Source organism: Salmo salar, chromosome 07, assembly GCF_965601325.2.
Source record: "Salmo salar chromosome 07, fSalSal1, whole genome shotgun sequence".
NCBI lineage: Eukaryota > Metazoa > Chordata > Actinopteri > Salmoniformes > Salmonidae > Salmo > Salmo salar.
This window is the reverse complement of record NC_138297.1, coordinates 24,270,078-24,275,819: the sequence shown is the minus strand read 5'-3', so window position 1 is coordinate 24,275,819 and position 5,742 is coordinate 24,270,078.

The following is a 5,742-nucleotide window of genomic DNA, read 5'->3' as shown; positions in this document are numbered from 1 at the left end:
TCCCACCCCTCACTCTTGAAAGATCCACCCAAAATGACATCCTGAATGATCATTGGTCAAAATAATCGTCATTCAACTCTAGATTTGTTTTTATTGGTTCAATAGTTAGAGGTTGGTCAGTGTATTATCCAATAAATGAACCAAATATCAATTTTAATAATATCTGTTGGAGATGATTCCTATCAATTATGTTGGCCAAATTAACGTGCTCTTATGCTACGTTCGTAACCAAGTAGGAATTTACCACATAAACTGAGAATTCCACTTGAACTGCCCTCCAACTCATAATTACCAGTAGGAAACTAATTTATCATCCTGAGCTCCCACTTCTCCAACATTCTGTCCTCTGACGTCACCTACTAAGGAAATGACCACGATTGCAGCATTTTCGGCAGCAACAACAACAAAACATTATTTATAAAAAGCAATCTATTAATAAGGTTTTTGAACACTATAATTTGTTTCCTGGCATGATAGCTGTACTTTTAGTGTATGGTTGACACAGTTTGTTTGCTATTAGCCAATCAGTGTTTCTCAATGAGTTCAAAGCACATAAATGCATCTAACTGGGGCCGCAGGTAGTCTAGTGGTTAGAGCGTTGGGCCAGTGACTGAAAGGTTGCTGGATTGAATCCCCGAGCTGACAAGGTAAAAATCTGTCCTTCTGCCCCTGATCAAGGCAGTTAACCCACTGTTCCCCAGTAGGCTGTCATTGTAAATACAAATGTGTTCTTAACTGATTTGCCTAGTTAAATAAAGGTTAAAAAATATATATACTCAGATTTACTACTTCACAACTGGAAATTACCACTTACCCACTTGGTTATGAACATAGCATTACGGCTAGCCAATTTTGTGGACCACTACATGCCACCATTAGTCTATGGGTGGTCTGCAGTTTCTCAGTGAAATGTTCTTCAATGAAGTATGCAATAAAGCAGTATGACACTTCTTACTGCTCTAAAATCTATTTGGTGGAGAAACAACATTTTGACTGATTTCACTTTTCTATGCATTATTAGAATATCAGGAATAATTCAGTTAGGAAATGCAGGTATTTATATACATTTTTCAACATGTAAAATGACTTAAATTTCTAGTCCTAGTTGAAAAGATAAAAACAAAAGCTTGTAACCACAGATTTCCCCCCTATTCTACCCTGGTTCGTTGTTATGAAAGGACCAACCTTACAAAAACCCTATCTGAGGGACCATGGATGGCCATGACAAGAATACGAGTTTCTTAAGCACAATGTTATGGTTTCAGCACAATGTTATGGTCTGTCTGTGATAAAGTGCTGCTTTGCTTTCTTGACACCATAACAGACCAAACAAGTCCTACAGGCCCTAGTTTTATCATACCTGGACTAGTGCCCAGTTATATGGTCAAGTGCTGCAAAGAGGGAAATAGGCAAATTACAGTTGGCCCAGAACAAAGCAGCAACATCTGGCCCTTATATGTACTCGGAGTGCTAATATCAATAACATGCATATAAATCTCTCCTGGCTCAAAGTACAGGAAAGATTGACTGCATCACTACTGGTCTTTGTGAGAGGTATTGACGTGTTAAAAGTACATAACTGTCTAGTCAATCGGCTAACACACCCCAGACACTAATACATACCACACAAGACATGCCACCAGAGGTGTCTTCACAGTCCCCAAGTCCAGAACAGACGCTAGATAACACACAGTACTATACAGAGCCATGACTACATGGATCTCTCTTCCACCTCAAGTAACTCAAGCTAGCATTAAAATCAGACAAAAAAAACAGATAAAACAACACCTCATGGCACGACGCAGACTTCGAAGAGACACACACTCTGAAAACGCACACCCTACACACACCCACGCACTATTCTTAGTAATGAAATGTAGTATTGTAATATTGTAATGTAACAATGGAGCAATGTCAATTTGTATAATGCACAATGTTTTGTATGATCTAATGTATCTCTGTTTGGACCCCAGGAAGAGTACCAGCTGCCTTGGCAACAGCTAATGGAGATACTAAAAAAATACTAAATACTAAATACTATTCAAAAAGCATCTCAGTGTAGTAGTGCTGATCTAGGATCAGGTCCCCCTCCGTCCATATTATATTATTCATTATAATCTCAAAGATCAGCACTCCTAGTCTGAGTTACTTAAAATTACATTAAGGGATATGAAGTACCAGGGGGAGGGCTCGTCCGGCCTGAGGGGTAAGCTGTTGTAACCAGACATGAGGGGTCACAGGTCAAAAAGAGTGACAGCTATCACAACTTTGTCACATGGGTCTGACAGACCTATGATAAAAATACATCCTTTGGTTGAAAAAGAGCAAGTATGGAGATGTCATTGCGTTTTCTTTGCTCCATGCAGGAGGAAGACAGGTCCCACTAGGCACACCACGTCATTTAACCATGTACATGTGGGTAATATTTGGTTGAGGCAAGAGATTTCAACCTTTATTCACCCACTCAAAAAGACAGTCTGAAGTTTATTGAATTCCCAATGTGTTATTACTATGGAAAAACAATGTGTGATTTTTGGTTAAGTTGCCATATAAATGTGTTATCACTTTGCTTTCAACCATTTAAAATCTTAAAAGCACAACAAAGTTCAAATGGGAATACCATGTCAGATATTTTATATTTATACAACAACTTAATGTGTTATCACTGTGCTTCATCTAATAGCACAACTAAATTACCTGGATTATAGTTGAGATTACATTAAAGGTACATAGCGCAAGTGATCAATGCTGTTCAAGATTCTGATAGATTATTATAGCAATTGTGAACATCTTGTAACGCCCTGGCCATAGAGAGGGGTTTTTGTTCTTTATTTTGGTTAGGCCAGGGTGTTACATTGGGTGGGCATTCTATGTTCATTTTCTATGTTGTCTGTTTCATTGATTTTGTCCGTGTGGCTTCCAATCAGGCACAGCTGTTGTTGGTTGTTCCTGATTGGGAGTCACACTTATGTGCCTGTTTTTCCGTTGGGTTTTGTGGGTAATTGTTTCTGTTTAGATTATTTCCGAACAGGACTGTTTTGCTGTTGGTTATCTTGTTTTTGTATAGTGTTCTTACGTTAATTAAATACAATCATGATGAACACTAACTCCGCTGCGCCTTGGTCTACTCTCTCTCCCGACAGCCGTTACAGAATTACCCACCAAAAACGGACCAAGCAGCGGAGGAAGGAGAGGCACCAGGAGAAGGAAAGTAATATGGACTCATGGACTTTGGAGAAGATGGAGAGGAACGTTCAGGATTCCTGGAGATGGGAAGAATTAATGGACGGAAAGGGACCATGGGCTCAAGCTGGGGAGTATCGCCGCCAGCAGTGGGAGATCGAGGCAGCGATAGCTGAGAGGTGCTGGTATGAGGAAAGGGAGCGCAACAGACAAGAGAGGCAGCCCCCCAAATTTTTTTGGGGGGGCACACGGGGAGATTGGCGGAGTCAGGCGGTAGACCTGAGCCAACTCCCCGTGCTTACAGGAGGCAGCGCAGTACTGGTCAGACACCGTGTTATGCGGTAAAGCGCACGGTGTCCCCAGTACGCGTTCATAGCCCGGTGCGCTATAGGCCAGCCCCCCGCAAGTGCCATGTGAGTGCAGGCATCGAGCCAGGACGGGTTGTGCCAGCTCAGCGCGTCTGGTCTCCGGTGCGCCTTTTCGGTCCAGGTTATCCTGCACCGGCTCTGCGCACTGTGTCTCCAGAGCGCTGGGAGGGCCCAGTTCGCCCAATGCCTGTGCTCCGCCCATGCCGGGCCAAAGTGGGCATTCAGCCTTGAGTGTGGGTAAGGAGCCTACGTACCAGAACTCCAGTGCTCCCCCCACAGCCCGGATTATCCTGTGCCTCCTCCTCGGACCAGGCCTCCAGTGGGTCTCCCCATCCTGGTTAAGCCTGTGCCTCCTCCACAGACCAGGCCTCCAGTGGGTCTCCCCATCCTGGTCTCTCCTGTGCCGCCTCCACGGACCAGGCCTCCAGTGGGTCTCCCCATCCTGGTCCGTCCTGTGCCTCCTCCTAGGACCAGGCCTCCAGTGGGTCTCCCCATCCTGGTCAGTCCTGTGCCTGCTCAACAGACCAGGCCTCCAGTGGGTCTCGCCAGTCCGGAGCCGCCAGAGCCGCCCACCAGTCCGGAGCCGCCAGAGCCGCCCGCCAGTCCGGAGCCGCCAGAGCCGCCCGCCTGTCCGGAGCCGCCAGAGCTGCCCGCCTGTCCGGAGCCGCCGGAGCCGCCCGCCAGCCGGGCGCAGCCAGGGTCGCCCGCCAGCCGGGCGCAGCCAGGGTCGCCCGCCAGCCGGGCGCAGCCAGGGTCGCCCGCCAGCCGGGCGCAACCAAGGTCGCCCACCAGTCCTCCTAAGTGGGCGACGCTGAGGGTGGAGCGGAGGCCACGTCCTGCACCTGAGCCGCCGCCGTAAGAAGGCCCACCCGGACCCTCCCCTTCAGAGTCAGGTTTTGCGGCCGGAGTCCGCACCTTGGGGGGGGGGGGGGGGTACTGTAACGCCCTGGCCATAGAGAGGGGTTTTTGTTCTTTATTTTGGTTAGGCCAGGGTGTTACATTGGGTGGGCATTCTATGTTCATTTTCTATGTTGTCTGTTTCATTGATTTTGGCCGTGTGGCTTCCAATCAGGCACAGCTGTTGTTGGTTGTTGCTGATTGGGAGTCACACATAAGTGCCTGTTTTTCCGTTGGGGTTTTGTGGGTAATTGTTTCTGTTTAGATTATTTCCGAACAGGACTGTTTTGCTGTTGGTTATCTTGTTTTTGTATAGTGTTCTTACGTTAATTAAATACAATCATGATGAACACTAACTCCGCTGCGCCTTGGTCTACTCTCTCTCCCGACAGCCGTTACACATCTCCACAGACCTGCGACCTTTGCATGCTATCTTGAACATGCACACTTTCTATGATTACATAAGAAGACATTTATAGTTACATTAAACAAACCTCAAAATATGGCCATGGACGTGTTACTAATTTTAAGGTTGAATAAATACAGTTACATTTGTTTGTAAGGTAGCCTTAACTTTAGGCTATTTACTGTTTTACAAAAGTATTAATGAATTGTGCTTGGTTGACAACGCAGACAAACAAACATTTAAATGATATCTAATACTTGAATAGTTTCATCTGAGCCACTGGCTTAATTCTATTCTTGAACTTTTATTTTTGGTTTAGATGGAGATGTGAAGCCAACACATAATTTAACTTGTCAACAAGTTAGTAGGCTATTTACTGTAAAAGTGTAATTGAATTGTGTTTGGTTTTCGACGTTTGAAGGAGATGTATCTTTTGTGCCACTGATTTAGTCTAGCTTTAATTCCAGTTTGTCTACAATTTAATAATTGATATGTTGGATTCACGTCTCCATCTCAACCAATAATCAAAGTTAAAGAACACGACTAAATAAAATTAAACTTTATTTAAAGTGCATTTAAAGTTTGATTTGATTTAATTTATTTTTTATTTAGATTTTTGGTTGAGATGGAGACATGAATCCAACATATAAATTATTAATTTGTAGACAAACTAAGTCAGCACAGATGACTAAGTCAGCACAGATGGAACTATCCAAGCAGAAGATCTCCTTTAAATGTTGACATTTGGTTGCATTGACAACCAAACACAATTCAAAATCCAGTTTGTCTATAAATGAATAATTGATATGTTGGATTCATGTCTCCATTTCATCCAAAAATAAACATATTTTATTCAAGGTTTGTCTATGTTGAAAATTTGTTACAATG